At 39.1% G+C, this 15531-nt stretch overlaps 1 protein-coding gene and 1 long non-coding RNA gene across 3 annotated transcripts in view; both read right to left on the bottom strand.

The window, feature by feature from the left end:
- lsamp (limbic system associated membrane protein) overlaps nucleotides 1-15531 on the bottom strand; it is an 899933-nt gene that overhangs the window by 595453 nt on the left and 288949 nt on the right. The window lies entirely within an intron of this gene.
- The window catches only part of LOC117825494, a 70501-nt gene that overhangs the window by 14799 nt on the left and 40171 nt on the right, over nucleotides 1-15531 (bottom strand). The window contains exon 2 of the long non-coding RNA XR_004633855.1: nucleotides 1549-1639. This is a non-coding gene — a long non-coding RNA (uncharacterized LOC117825494). The remainder of the gene's footprint in view (nucleotides 1-1548; nucleotides 1640-15531) is intronic.

The following is a 15531-nucleotide window of genomic DNA, read 5'->3' on the forward strand; positions in this document are numbered from 1 at the left end:
ATCAGTGTGAAAGTGCTGTTTACTCATTAACCCAAAATGAACATGAGGTTGAGAGCTCCTTGTTGTACTGATTTAAAATTGATGTCCAGACTGCAGGATTTATTTACAACCTCAAGTTTTACAATTACTTGAATTTTTAAGGACATACTCTAAGAAACATTGTCATAGTATCAATGAATTATTCATTACATTTTTGTTTGAGTTCTTACTTATATTATATTATTACATGATGGAGCATTTCATTACATCGTTGAATAAAAACAGACAAACCAAAATAATGACAGTCAATATTCTAAATTCAACTTCAGATCAGATAATTCATTTGCATATTAATGTTTCAGAAGTATGTTGGAATAGCATGTCTCATGAAATGATGCACAAAAGTGTATTGAAAAATTATGTTTATTTCAGAAAAGCAGCAATCATAGGACAATAAGAGTGGATCACTTACAGTAAGGATTGAAACAACCACATAAAATTGTCCGTGTTGGTTTTAGTGTGTTGAAAAAATGTCAAAGTTTATCTTTACTGAGGACTTATCCAGTTTCCTTGAGCAGCAAAATGAAATACACAGCCGATGTGCGGCTGATGAGAGGCTGATGAGCGGGGATCCCGGAAGTGCTGCAAATGTCGGAAATACAAAGCCGCCGAGCAGGGCTTGCGGTCCATGTCGATTCTACGGATAGTTACATTTTGGAGGAGGTGCACGTCAGCTACGTGCATATGCCTCTGCGTAGGTACAGGAGCTACACAGACCTCCGATGTAGGCTACGCCGTTGATTCGACACAGAAGTATGAATGAGCCTTTGGTTTGACATTTTTTTAAATATATTCTTTAAAAGTGATGTCTCCAAATATCTATGCCTGATTTATGACTTAAAATACTACCATCAAATAAAAAAATGAAAAAGTATATATGGAGACTGAGTCTGTGTATTTGTAGTGATTGAAGAGAAGAGATCAAGGGTTTAAGCAGAGGACAAACAGGATCCTTTCAGGAAGAGGCCTGCAGCATATCTGTGTCAATCAATCACACTGTGCAGAGAGCATCACACACAAACACAACACCCACACAGACACAACCAGAGGAAAGTATTATTTCATCCAAAAATAAAAAAACATATATCTCCCTCCAGCCTGTTTTGTATATTAGAGAGATGCTTCATAAATATGACTATCCACTATTTTCTACAGTCTGATAACACAAAGCCTCTCCTCTAATCTACAAAACAAAGCCAACACTCTGATGCTTACAGGCCCATTAAGGTAGCTTCCGGTCTGCTGTGAGAGGAATTCAAAAGCTAAAGTTAATCAGAGGAACAAAGAATGAACACGGTCAGAACATACTCTGACTTTTCAGCTTGATCTTACTTTAGTCTGTTTCCTGCTTTAATGACCGGAGAGAGTTACTATTTCTTTCCCTAAGGTACTGTTTGTGTGTTTGTATGAAACAACAGAGAAAGAGTATCTGAGCGCTGTGATCTGATGATATCCAGAAGCCCTCTGGTTACAGTTCTCTCCTCTTCATAAACAAAGAGAAAAACGAACCCACTGTGTAATGAATGGTGCTGGAGATAGTCGAGGGTCTGTGTTAAATCCATTTAGTTTTCTTATGAAGGAGGTCTCAGGCAGCACTTACCTGTTAGAGACGAGACACAAAAACAGAAATAACAGGTTTAGTTTAGCAATTCAGACGGCATCATCAAAATATGTCATTTATTTCACCTTAACCTAAAACATACTTTTGTGTTACGTCATATGTATCAACAGGAAATGCCAGTCATGATCAAAAGAGATATTAGCTAGTCTGACTGAGGGATTAATTCAAAAGTCTGTCATTAAAATGAAAGTATCCCAAACTATTTATTTAGCCTTGGAGTAAATCAGTATCTAGTTTTATCAGATAGACCTTCCAGTAACATCAGAAAAAGACAAAAACCTTTCTCAGAGAGAAAGAGACAATCAGGGTAATTAAAAAAATAAAAATAAACACAGGTTTCTGAGTGATATGAACTCTCGCTTTTTACCAAATGCACAAAGAAAATTACGCTGCATTCATTTCACAGTTCTCCAAATATCTCTTTTTTCTCTTTAAGGCAAAGAACACGACCAAACACACAGAGACATCAGACACAGAGAGCCATCAGACTAATGAGGCATTTACAGACCAAATATCAGAGTCAATGAAACCTCTCTCTGTTGTGTATGACTGTTTTTAATCTTAAAATCAAATTCAAGGGAACTTTTGATAAGATGAACTGAAAGTAAAAAACAGAGACAAAAGAGAAAGAGGTGTGGAAGAATATAAACTACATTCGTTCAGAGTGACTTATCAAAACCATCAAAAGTGGAACATTTGTGTTTCAAATAAGAGACCACACCTCAAACAGAAACCTCTATGTGACAGTAATTGTTAGTGAAGGTTCATGGAAAGGACTAAATCTTAGTAACGTAACATCAAATTATCACACACAATACACACATACACCCTCACACACCTCCTCTCGACTCTGAAGAAACAATAGCCCATTAATTTACAGCAGGTTTGATGTGATGCAATAACTGGTAACAGCTCATAAGAATTTCTCATCACACTAAAAAGTTGTCTGTGTTTCAAGTTGAAGGTCAGAGGAGGAAAACTCGAACAGGAGTAATGTGTAACACGGTCTTTAATGTGTCCTGATTAATGTCAAGAAGAGCCTGTCTCACTCTACACCTTACAGACAGGCTAACAATGGTAAGGAATGGATTCTAATAATCATTGGAAAATATTGATTGATTAAAAAATTACCTTGTATTAGACAAGAAAAGATACTTTTGCACTGTGGGATACTGAACAGTAAACCCATATTGGGGTAGAAGAAGAAATGTAATGAAAGAATTGATCATAAAGAAGTGAAACAATAATCCCAGCTTATGGAGTATATCTCTTCCTCTCTGACCCTGAGCTTGTCAACCTACAAGAAGAGGGTAACTATACACTGAGAGGCCAAATAAGCATACTACAACAATTTATCGTGTCTCTTGCAGTGATTGCAAGACAAAAAACAAGATAGCACAGGTGTTACTAATTACACAATGTATCTGAACTGTGAGCCAATCAGAATCCACCACAGCCCCTGAGACTGAAGCAGCTAATTAAGCTAATTCATTTCACCTGTGCTGCTGCTGCTCCGCGTCACAATGTTGGTTTTGAGAAAAGTTAACTGTCACTTGATTAAACTTCTGTGTGCTGCTGAATTTCTCACTGCATTATTTCTCGTTCTAAACAAACCAAGGCTACGCCAAACATACTCAATGGCATTTGTAAGTAAATATATAAATCATATACGAATAATGCATGGCTACATTTGCTTATTTGCATGTGACTTTTCATGGTATGAGACGAATGGACAGTGAGAATGTGTGCTCTAATAATGTTGACAGACTCTTTAATTATGTGGAAAACTTCTTCATTTACGCTCACCACATAAACAGAGTGAACATTATATTCATGAGCAGGTTTGCAGGTGTACATAGGGGTGAATGTCTGCAGATTGACAGCCAAGAACATTTGTAAGACAGGAAAATGTGCAGAATAGATAACTAGTTAGTGTGGACAGATCTGCATCTCTGTCTGTTTCTGTTCCAAGGCTTTGAAAGCCATGACATTCATCTACAACATATGGTGCAAAGTGTGAGAAACATCCACAACAATCGGGTATGAATGAATTTGAATAAAGCCCAAGCTGATGAATGTATTATGGTTAAACATTCATTAAAAGACAGTAGTGTAAAGTTAGAGCTCTGATTGCTGCAGGGCACTGAGGATGAGTTTGGACATCAAGCTATTCCTCCTACACACACCCACATACAGAGGTTACTACGTTTGTGTGACCTTTACTCCACAGAAAGAGGAGTGCAGACACATTTAAAATGTATGACAATAAACACACTAAACTGACTGCACTATAAATGCATAAACACATGTAAACTTGCAAGCAGGTAACCCACACACTGTGATACCTAAAGGATGATTTTGATATGTAAATAAGCTTTCTGGGGAGCCTCTGTCATGGTCCAGAGAAGCCTCTGTATAACGTACAGTTTGAATAGGAGGATTATAAGCACTGTGTTGCATTAGCATCTTCATGCCACACTGGGACAGGGAGCTGTGTTAGCTGTCCTGACTGAACACAGAGTGAATTTATACACAAACACCGCAATGACAGATAAATTGGCAGACTAAGGCGAGCTTGGGTTTATGAAATAGAGGGAGGAATACTGAAGTTGTGCAGGAGAGTCAGAGGAAATTCAACAAGTGAAGCTGTCAGTAGAGAAGAGACATTACATTCATTCAAGTCTGACTAAACCACAGAGGATATAGCGTTTATAGCACTGCGAACATTCTCAATGTTTAAGAGTGTGTGTTTGTGAACACAGTTTTTATGTAATCCTTTGATGAAGTTGTTTCTGTAGCAGTGAGTAACATAAAATCTCAAAGATCCTCAACATAAACATTTCTCCAGGGCACACATCCAGCTCAGAAAACTGACGCTGTATTTTCAGAAGTCTGATCATGCAACAGGAAAGTGTATGTCTAACATGTCCTTGTCATACTGTATCAGTATGTCAAGACTCTGTAGAGGTGAAGCTGCAGGAGTCCCTTTCTCAAGTGAACTGGAACAAGATGCAGCATCAGAACCCAACACTAAGGCTGCAAAGAATCAGATACAACGGACAAAGCACTAGATGCTTTCAGCTGTTTGGCCTTATGAACAATGTTGAACGTATGGAATCTTTCTCAGCCCACTGTGTCAAGAATCCAATGAGTTTGACTTTCCCCTCTCTGTTAACATTTAAGGGAATATTTGCACAATTATAGCAGATATAAGGGAAATACATACGCATGAACCGATGAGTTGAACCACTACTCCATGAAACATTACTGTACATGTTGCATAAATTATTCATGTGCTCTCATCCTCTATTAGTACTGTATTAGAACTTGCACTAGTTTCCTGTGTTTCAAGACGTACAGATACTTCTACAAGTCAACACGACTCCAGCAAAACAAACCGAGGGAGGGTTATAGTCATAAATATGAATGAAGTACATGCTGGGTAAGAAAAGCTGGTTCACTTTTAATCCAGCTCATTCAGCTGCTGAAGGCTCTTCTCTACAGTTTCAGACTCATTAGCTGTTTCCTCCTGTAGGAACAGAGGCTGACAGCTTTTGATTCATGCCAAGATACTAGAGTGTGTGCCAGCTCAGTCTGGCATGGCAGCAACAGAGAGGCTCTGAGGTCAGGTGGAGATGAATTAATGAGCGCTCAGGCAGATTCAAATTTAGACTTTAAATACATTCATAAAATGACCAGGAACAACTTTCATTTAGTCAATACTGTGGTAGATTTTGAGGAATTGCCTGAAAGGCAGGAAAGAAGATCTCTGATGAAACACATCAGAGACAATTTTGTCAATGAGCTGTTTGGAGTAACAGCTGCCTCTGTGTCCCTGTGTGTGAGTAAAGACTGAACAATGAGTCAAGCTCTGAACTGGATTGCCTCCTCCTGAGGTGAAAACAAATAACCAGAGAAACCGAACGCACAACACGTCTTTCAAAGTGAAGGTAAAAACAAACTCAAGAGACTTAATGACTTTGTGTTGAAGTGGAAGGAAGAAGACAAAGACAGAAAGAGGAACGTCCTCTGAGTGAAACGACGGGTGAGTTAAAATAAAAACTTCAGTTTCAGAACTCATCAGTTGCTCCTTGAGAGGTAAAGAAGGCATAGAGGACAAACAGTGGAGTTCAAATATAAACACACATCTTTCCTGAAACCTGTAAAAGGCAGAGCAGCACTCTCACTTTTATATATCTCCCCTTATTTCATGTTAAACAGGAGGTAGTGTGTGTGATATGTGGATGAAACCAGTGCACAGGTGTGTTCATGTATCTTTTATTCAGAAGGCTTTAGTGAGGTCAGTCCACATCTCAGCATGTAAACAAACACAGAGAGAAGTGATTTCAGTGTCCTGCAGAGGTGGAGAGAAATCATACACACGCAACCCGCTAACCTGTTTTATCTCTCACTCTGGTTTCTTTGTTTTTCACACTTTAAGTCCTCCAGCCCTCCTTTAAACTCTGCTCTTTCCTGTTTCACATCATATTAATACACGTATTGTTCAGCGGGGTTCAGTATTTTATCTTGTTAGAACTCTGTCTCTAACTCTGTCCCATACATCCCTGTAAGGGAACTGCAACGGCTCATTCTCAGTGCTTTAAAACACAGCCACTGAAGTCTGAGCTGAATCTAATTCACACTCAGTCAATACAGAACAAAGCTCTAAAGTCAGACTCTCTTCTCTTCATCCCGCCTTACTTATACCTCTTTGTTCCCTTTCCAGTATGGAGGTCAATAGTTTGTTGAACTCAATGCTTTCCCCTCAACACAGAGCAGAGGATTTCTTCTATACAGGATTTGAAAAATTTCCAATTTTAAGTTAAATACTATACCATGTCTGATATGTGTTGAACAGGATCCAGACTCCTTGGATAGAAACAAAAGATGATCTAATTTGTATTACCAAGTAATTTGATGTTCATTTTCTCTATTATGAACGGTCATCAGCTCACCACCTGCTGTGTCACAGAGCTGATCAGCTCAGCAGATGTGTTGTGATCTAACAAGATCAGACAGGTGTGAAGACATGCAGGTGATCTGGAGGAAAGTCAACAAGTATATGAAAGAAGAGCACATCAGAATGAGAAACATATGCTGAAAATCACAAGATAAAAAGAGAGTGGTAAAAATGAACCTCTGCAGCCGTTTGTGCATTCTGTCATCCACCCTTTGCACTAAATATGAACTGGTTTTATACAAACTGCTTTTAGGCACAGTTTACAGGAATGTGCACAGCACATTCTGATGAAGTTGCACAGCAGCACTCTTAATTTTAATATGTTTGTACATTTCTTCCTCTCTGTCTCTTTAAATCAGAGTGATGAAAGCTGTACAGAGAGAGATCTCTTCCTGATGGTTTATGGTTTATTATGCAACATCTGAGCAGAGCTCAGCGAGCTTTGAAGTCGTGTGTGCTGTAGATCTCATTTTAGCTGTCATGAGCAAACACTCAAAGAGTGAATATTTTACCACATGCAATGATACAGTATTTAATAATATTTCAACATATGATGAGATGAATGCTAAATACTAAATACTAAAGTACTGTATTTGAGTTCCTCAGACCCAGAGGTCTTTTATAATTATGTGTTGATTACTTCAAATTTTTTCTGCCAATTCCCCTTTTCCCAGAGTTTAATTTAAATTAAAGTAATTTAACTTAAACTTTAAGTATGAGCGGTGCAGGTACCATGGACGGTGAAAGAAACAGTCACTTTGTGGGTCTGAAGGAACAGGCTGCAGATTTGGAGCTGTTGACAGTGATTTGAGAAGACTGATATCTAACTCCTATTAGACGAGGAAATTAAAAGCAGTTTGAGGAAATGATGACTGACTTCCATCTTGATAATATATTCAATATCATTTCAGTTCCTAATGATGAGCTGATACATTTGACTGATTCACCTTCATCTGATTCTATGAATATTAACTGACGAGCTGATGTTAACGATCATCCACCTGTGCTGTCTGGATGGGTGACAGAAATCATTGCTGAAGGTGGAAGCTTATCATCATCAGCATCATCATCATCAGATAAACAACAGTTATTAAAATTAAAACAGAAACTCAGTGTCAGTGTTCATAAAGTTGAGACTAAAGACAGGAACTTTAGAAACAGGAAGTTTGAGCTTTCTTCTTTCATTCTTCATTTTCTGCTGTAAGACGTTTGAAATGATCCCATCTCATCAACATATTAAATGTCATCTGAAAGTCAGATTTCATAATTATATCTGAATGTTCATTTGCATATCAAGATTTGAGGAGCAGAGAGCACTGAAATATAACCTGTCATCCAAATGACAGTATTAAAAATAGACTTTCAGAAATGATGAATTTTTGGAACAAAAGAAAGAACCAAATCAGTCCATGATCACAACTACGATTTAAAATTAGATGTTCTAAAAATGCAGATGATCTGACGTCAATGAACTCACACAGTGACTCTATGTGAACTTCCATTCACCAAATTCAAGTAGGACTCTCAGTGTATCTAGAATGTATTTGAGGTTGGCCGCCCACAGCCTCTATAAAATGTCTTGTAAAGGCTTCATGGTTACATGTCAAAAGATTCAATAGCAGCGCTTTTCCCCATTTCCATCTCCTTACTGATGAGCACAAAGCAGCCATGACACATTTATGGTTACAGCAGAGAGAGCAGTCGTCCTAATAACTGACTCTCCCTCACTGTTTGTCAGAGACTCTTTATACAAAGTGATGGAGGTTAGAGATCTATTACTAAAGCTGGAGCTTTTAGCAGTCCACATTATGACAACAACAGATAATAAAGAGAGTCAACAACCTGAGTGAGTGCTCAGTTATTCAGATACTGGAAAAATCTAGAGGTTAAAGAAAGTCAACAGGCTGAGTTCTGAAGCTCTTTTCCACCTGAAGCTGTGTCCTTGAAAAAGTTACATTTGAAAGCTTGAGTGAATGTGAGAGGACTTATTATGGACTGATGGTGATGTAAAAGCACTTCACTGTCATTTCTATCAGCAGCCGGCCGACAAACACTCCTCAGAAAACCTCTTCACCTCGCTCTGATAGAAAGATGAGTCCAGTTCAGCTGTAACCGAGAAAGATTCTGAAGGACACATAACCTTTGAAAAAAGGAGTGGGCTCAGCAATTTTATAAAAATGTTCTCAATTTTATGACACTCAGACAAAATCTGAATTTTGTAAGAGACTGATGCACTAATGAACAAGTAGGCAACATGGAAGCTACAGAATAATTATAAGCTCTTAAATCCGTTTCTAATCACTTCATGCGTAGACCCCAACAAGTAAGCTACGCTTATATGTCAGTGTCTCCAAACAAAGAAACGGATATTATAAATAAGGAATAAGTTTATGAGTAATGTGTGTATTTAAATAAACAGTAGTAATAATATATAAACTAATCAGATAGCAAACAACTATAAAGACCCGAGACCTTAGAGTATGAATTCAGTACAATAAAGTCATATATGGTGATTTTGTCTTGAGGCATGGTTTAGTGATAAGACTATACGAGGACAGAATTCAGCTCCACCAAAGTTCATAAAGACCCTGGCACAGTGAGAATGTGCATGAATCCCAATAATCTGAACTAAAGCCAATAAAGAGCAACTTGATATAATTTTGTCGTCCAGTGCACAGAGAAATGGAAAGCAGAGTACTAATTCACAGTTCACACTTCTTCTTTCTTATCACTCTCAGGCGATGGTTCATGGGATGCAGACAAAGCTGTCAGACTTTGATCTGTTCATCAAAATGATTCAGAGCCGTTTCTTCAGGATTAAGTTCATCACAGCACTGCAGTCAATACAGAAGAAGAATGATGAACGACAGTTTATTCAAGTCAAGAGGGAGAATTTCCTCTTTTCATTATTCTGCTTTAATTATTTATTGTGTTGCAAATCAATAGTTGAACTAATTACTCTGACAAGCCAGCAGTGTTTCTGTAAAGACCGAGAGAACAACAAGAACAATTCCCCTACAGTGTTTGTCTCTGAAGAAATGATGATCTCAGTCTTTAAACAAGGACATCCATTCTGCTGTGAGAGCTGTTCAATGCTGAGGATGATTGAGGACCTACAAGAGTTGATGACATTCACTCAGAAGCTTCACTTTCAACAGACCACACCAACCAGAAGGCCTCACAGTGGAGTGTCAGTGCTCGGTTGGTGCAGCGGGTAACAGTCTGACGTACAGTCTGCCTTTAGAGAGCAGTGTGGCTGATTTTCTTTGGAGGATGGAAGGAGAGAAAAAGTCATTTCATCTCCTGAACTCTGTCCCTGAGTGTGCCCTGGAGCCCACGTCCACTCAGAGGGTTTCAGTGAGAGGTGAAATGTCAGCTGTGGACAACTGAACTCATGTCAAGCCTCTCAAAAGCTGTGACACGGAGCAATCAGTTTTAACCTCACATGCTCTTCATGATAATTATACAATATTAACAAGTTAGAGGCTTTAAGCTGTCAGAATGAAAGACTAAGTGGGAGAGAGTGGAGATAAAGATGAAGGGTCACGGACGATGATCTCTCTTCAGAAAGTTGTAAAGCAGCTGAACTTTTACAGAGACAGATGTATGCTTCATTGCAGTTATTCTAACCTTTAAATGATGATTACAAAGTACTACAGAGACTTACAATTGATCGGAATCTGGACTATACATCAGTTTCAGCTGAAGCATGAAATTACAAGAGAAGGCTGACGCAGATAACACGCTCTTTGACTTGTAAGACTTCATAGTTAGCTGATGACTTTGCCTGCATGTGCTGTGGGAAGTCATCATATCTGAGGTTCACTGAGTTATACAACAAATCATGAGAACAACAGACACACAACAGCCTGCTTTGATTTACTGCAGTCTTAATAAAGTGGTAATGAGATGAGTGAATACTGAAATCATGACCTCTGAGAGAGGCAAAGCAAGAACAGACAGAGAGAATATTGAATGTGCCCCTGTAGTGAACCAATGCCAGAAGTTCCATCATACTAAAAGATGATGTCAGTCTTGTGAGGTTAAAGTAAGATGACAACTAAGAAAAAGAAGAACTGTTGAGGCTTTTGAGGCCATCCTGCAGAGAGACAGTAATCTGATGAATGTCTTTCATCGATCTTCAACTTCTTTCAATAGAAAGAAGTGTGTCACATTTCCTGATCAACTGTACCACGTACAGTACAAAAATCAGCGGTGACATTTGCTAACCCTATCTCCTCTACAAAAAGCACTGAAATGGTTTAGCATTTACGATCACAAACAACTAACTGCAAGTCAACAATCGTATCATTGCTCCTGTATCAGTTACAGTACAGACTGTTGTGTCCACATGTTGTGGCTTCTGAATCAACCATCTGACTTATTTGGCATTGCTCCTGACAAGATCAATATCCCTCTATTGGCCCATCGCTTTGTGTTATTTCTTCTTCTGAGCACAGTGTCTGTCTGATAACAGAGCAGTGTTACAGAGCCTTGAATCAACACTGAAGCTTTGATCTAGTGCCTGATATCAGCCATGGCACCACACATGTTTACTGAAAGAAACATGAGAGTAAAAGGCAACATGATGCTGGGTGAGCAGCGTGATGCTGTCTGGATTTTCAGAGAGACACTGTTTTGATCAGTGTGCAGCCATGCATGGAGACAATCTGTTAGCTATTTGAATTTTATCTCCCAGACTGACCTGGTGTTACTTTGCATTCAGTCAAACACCCTGCTCCAGAAATAATGACCATCTGCATCAAAATGGAGCATGATGGGATATCTTCAGATGAGACTTCACATCAGCCAAAACCAATATTTCCTTCCTTAATAATTTGCATTTTTTCCGACACAGTTTTCTGTCAGTCAAAAAAATCCATTAGTAGATCATGTCAGTGATATCCTCAAAACATGTCAACAAGAAATAAGAAGGAGAAGGGCAGCAGATGAGAGAAAGTAGAGATTTATTATTAAAACAATCACACACTGATACCAACAGGCAAAGATACACACACTCAGGACTGTTACAACGTCCATGAGAGATTCGTTTTTTAACAAGGACAGCCCTCCACTACATCCATGTACAGACTATAAATCTTCTCAGTCTTTAACTCCACTCATTATAACATCCATCTGTAAAGACAGCAGACTCATTTAGTAAAGTGAGCTGAATCAACAAACTGTATTGATCATCTGAGCTGCTGTGGAGCACACTTTCTCTACAGACAGTCTAAAAGGTTTACTTTGCCCTTTTAACCCGAGCCATGCAGAGAGAGACAAATGGATACCTGGGGGGACAGTGATTGACTTTGTTTTGGTTCATAAAACACTCCACAAGTTACTGAAATAAAGTGCTGCACACTCTGCTCTGCACACAAACACATCAGCCCCTCCACCTGAGGCTAAGCAGGCTCTACTTCATGTGCTGTCCCTCACCTGACCCTGAAGCTTACTCTAACACTCCTGGGGTGTCTCCCTCCTCTGATGTATTATTCCTATTGATAATTGTCTTTACGTTCAGGTAGACCCGTCTCATCCACGTATCCTATCCTTGTTTTTCTCAGTCTGTATGTTTTTCAAGAAACCTATTTAAGCCCACTCTAAATTAATATGTGAAAGCATCAAAATACAGTTCATTCTGATTCTACAACAGTTTGTGTTGATCAGCTGCCCTTCAAAATGTCATCAAGTATTTATATTAAAGCCGTTTGGAGGAAAACCATGTTCAGCAGCCCAGTATAGCTTAAACTGCTGCATCTGTTCATGGGTTTCCCCACCAATAACATTTAACTACAGGGGATATGTAGAAGGGCTTTCATAACCACCAATAAAGTAAACATTACATTTACTGCCACTCATTAATTACATATATAATCCTCCAGCACGTATTCATATCTAGAACACTGTGCATTAAAAAGGTACAGTGCCTTAGTTTACAAAAATCACTTCAATCTTGACAATGAAGTAAGATGCTGCTCAAGATACTGAGTAAAAAATTTACATTTCCAAAACTGAACTACAACTCACCCTGAACACACAATTTCCTTTCTCCCTGTTTGAACATCAGTACCTCGGCACTGTTATTAAATGCTATTTAAATAAACCAGTTTAGGAAGCAGCTGTTTTCAACTCTGTTCAAAGTCAAAATTGAAACCCAGTCTGCAACTTCCCAACTTCCCAGAAACATTAGCAACAAATCTATGGACCTGATGATAAAACTCTGAGCAGATAAACATCACTGAGGTGAATGAGGAATTATTTAATGACACCAAACACCAAAGACTGATGCAGATACTGAATATAGCTCTAAACACAGCTGTATCCACCTTTCTCTCTTGTTGTCTTCTCACTCTCAGTCTAAAACCTCTGCTCTCCCCTCTCCCCTGTAAGTGACAGCAGACCTGATGAGATCAGAGGCAGGCTGAGGGGCATGTCTGTTTCACTGCTCTTAATCTGAAGTGAACAAAAGCTTCCTGCAGTCCAGTGGAGAGGATCATTGTAACTGAGCAGCTTCAAGCTCCAGAAAACCCTGACACATCTTACACTGACACACACACTGAAGGTGATATTTAAGAACCTGAGAGGCATGAAACTGACATGCATCTTTACTAGACTTTTTATTAAACTAAGAGGGAGGAGAATAAGAACATAAAGAATGATCAGGGAAGATGTTGACAAGAGAAGTGAGAGAGAACGCACTGGGCCAAGATGTTATTATCAAATACATTTTCAGAGAAACAACTTGTCAAACATGCCCTGGATACAAATGTTGGACAAAAGGATCAACACAGATGTCACCATTTTTACTCTCCACTCACACTGCAAGAATTACGAGGTACTTCCTGCAGTTATGTCACAGTCTAGAGGTAGACGGAAAAAAAAAATTCTGCTCACGTCCCAGAATGCAACAGCAGTAGAGCCGTACAGCTCACACTCAGCAGTCGTCTTTAGAGACAAAGACAATCCTGCAGAGAGGGGGATGACCCCCTGCTGAAGTTTCACAGCTTCAACCCTCCTTTAGTCTGAAGGGATTATCTATTCAGCTGCTTTGAAGGAGAATCATTCCATCTGACATTTCTTTAGAGATAATTTAATATTGATAATTAAACATTTTGATTAAAGGACACAATATATCTGCTGTAAAGACAGTATTGATGTTCTGAAAATATGGAAACTATTCTCCCTGAAGCATCACTCATCTCTGCGTGTGACCCTGTGTGAAGATTCAAGCTGAAGCAAGTGAAGCTTGATGCTTGTTTCTTAATTCTTTATTCAACACAAATTATGAAAAAGTGCCCACTATGGATAATTTAGGGATAAGATCCATGAGTATTATTTGAATAGTCATGTAAATGAAATGCTTTGAAGTTGTACACACCCTCCACAATCCTTGATCTTTTTGTTAATTAAATTTGAAAACTAACACACAGATTAAATGTCTGTCCTTTCCACACACTCCACTTGAGTGCCTGGAGAGTGTAGACTCGTTGATTATTCTGCACCACCTTGAAATATCATAAAAGTCCAGTTTTGTCACAGAGAGATGGAAATGAATTGACAAAGGAAGGGAGAACTGTCTGTTCCATGTTGTAAAATGATGGAGGGGCTGAAAATGTCTGACAGCTGAAGGATTTTAGGGGATGATGATTGAATCGATTTGGCTTAGAAAAAGTCAGGATGAAGGAAGGCGAAAGAGAGTAAGGAAACTAACCTAAAATGAGCAAAGTGAAGAAGAGTGTGAACATAAATGATGACTCTGGTCACAGCAGACTGTGAGAAACGTTTCAGAATCAAACAGCTCATTTCTGACACATTCACAGGATCATCCTGTTCTGTAAAACAGAGAACTATGCAGATAAAGATATTTTTTGAAGAAGCTCTGAACATGTATTTCATGAATAATATGAATGAACTATGATCAGTTCAGTCAGACAACTCACGTACTTAAGATAAAGTTATTGCAGCATACAGTATTGTGTTTGGCGTATGGGCTCCGAACCTCATTACTCCACGTAGATTATTTAAATGCAGACATTTAGGAGCAATGAGATAAGACTAACCCTCAGTGCCCGCAGGTGGATGCCGGGGACGAGGTGGGTATGAAGTTTGCGCAAAGCACTGAGTAGGACAGTAGGGGCACTGGCAAAGCAGAGGCAGAGACAGGACCGCAAAATGAGGATGTTGAGATCAGCTAAAAGAGAGGATGATGACGTGTCAATATGAATCAGCGCAGCTCGAGTAGTCTGCCTGAACTAGCTTGCAGGCGGCGCTCCATTTCTTGTTAACAGGCATCAACCAACACTTGTCTTTCTACACCATTAATTACGTGCTTTTCTTGCCAAAGGGGAAATGTCCAGTTATCCAGTTGACAAAAATATACTTTTAAAGCTTCCACTATTCAGCAGAATGATCACCACACATTTAAGAAGCTCTACTGCGAGCTCTGTAAGAGGTTCCCTGCTGGGTTTTCGAGGGGCAGATGGTCCAAACAGTGGCAATGCCATCGGTCTGTTCACACACAATCTCAGGGTGACACCTGAGAGATCAGTTTCTTCCATTCAGACAGAGTGGGTTCAGTAGAGTGTATCAGAATTCTTAGCTCTGCCAGGCTGAACCCTCTGAGCCCAGACACACACACACAAGAGTTTCAGCTGATCTGAGCCCAAAGCTTATCAGGATACTATGGCACAGCCTGCTTCAGGGTTCATTCCAGTCCTTTATGAAATACAGGTGAGCTTCAGCAGGTCACTGAATGAGGTAACAACATATACATGTGTCAAATCAATAGCATACACACATCAACAACCCAACTGCATTTGAACTCATTACATAATCCACCACATTGTTCAATCACAGTTAGGTGACAACTGTACTCAGAAGAAACCTTGTGTCAACATTTTCTGATTAT

Source organism: Notolabrus celidotus, chromosome 14, assembly GCF_009762535.1.
Source record: "Notolabrus celidotus isolate fNotCel1 chromosome 14, fNotCel1.pri, whole genome shotgun sequence".
NCBI classification, from domain to species: Eukaryota; Metazoa; Chordata; class Actinopteri; order Labriformes; family Labridae; genus Notolabrus; species Notolabrus celidotus.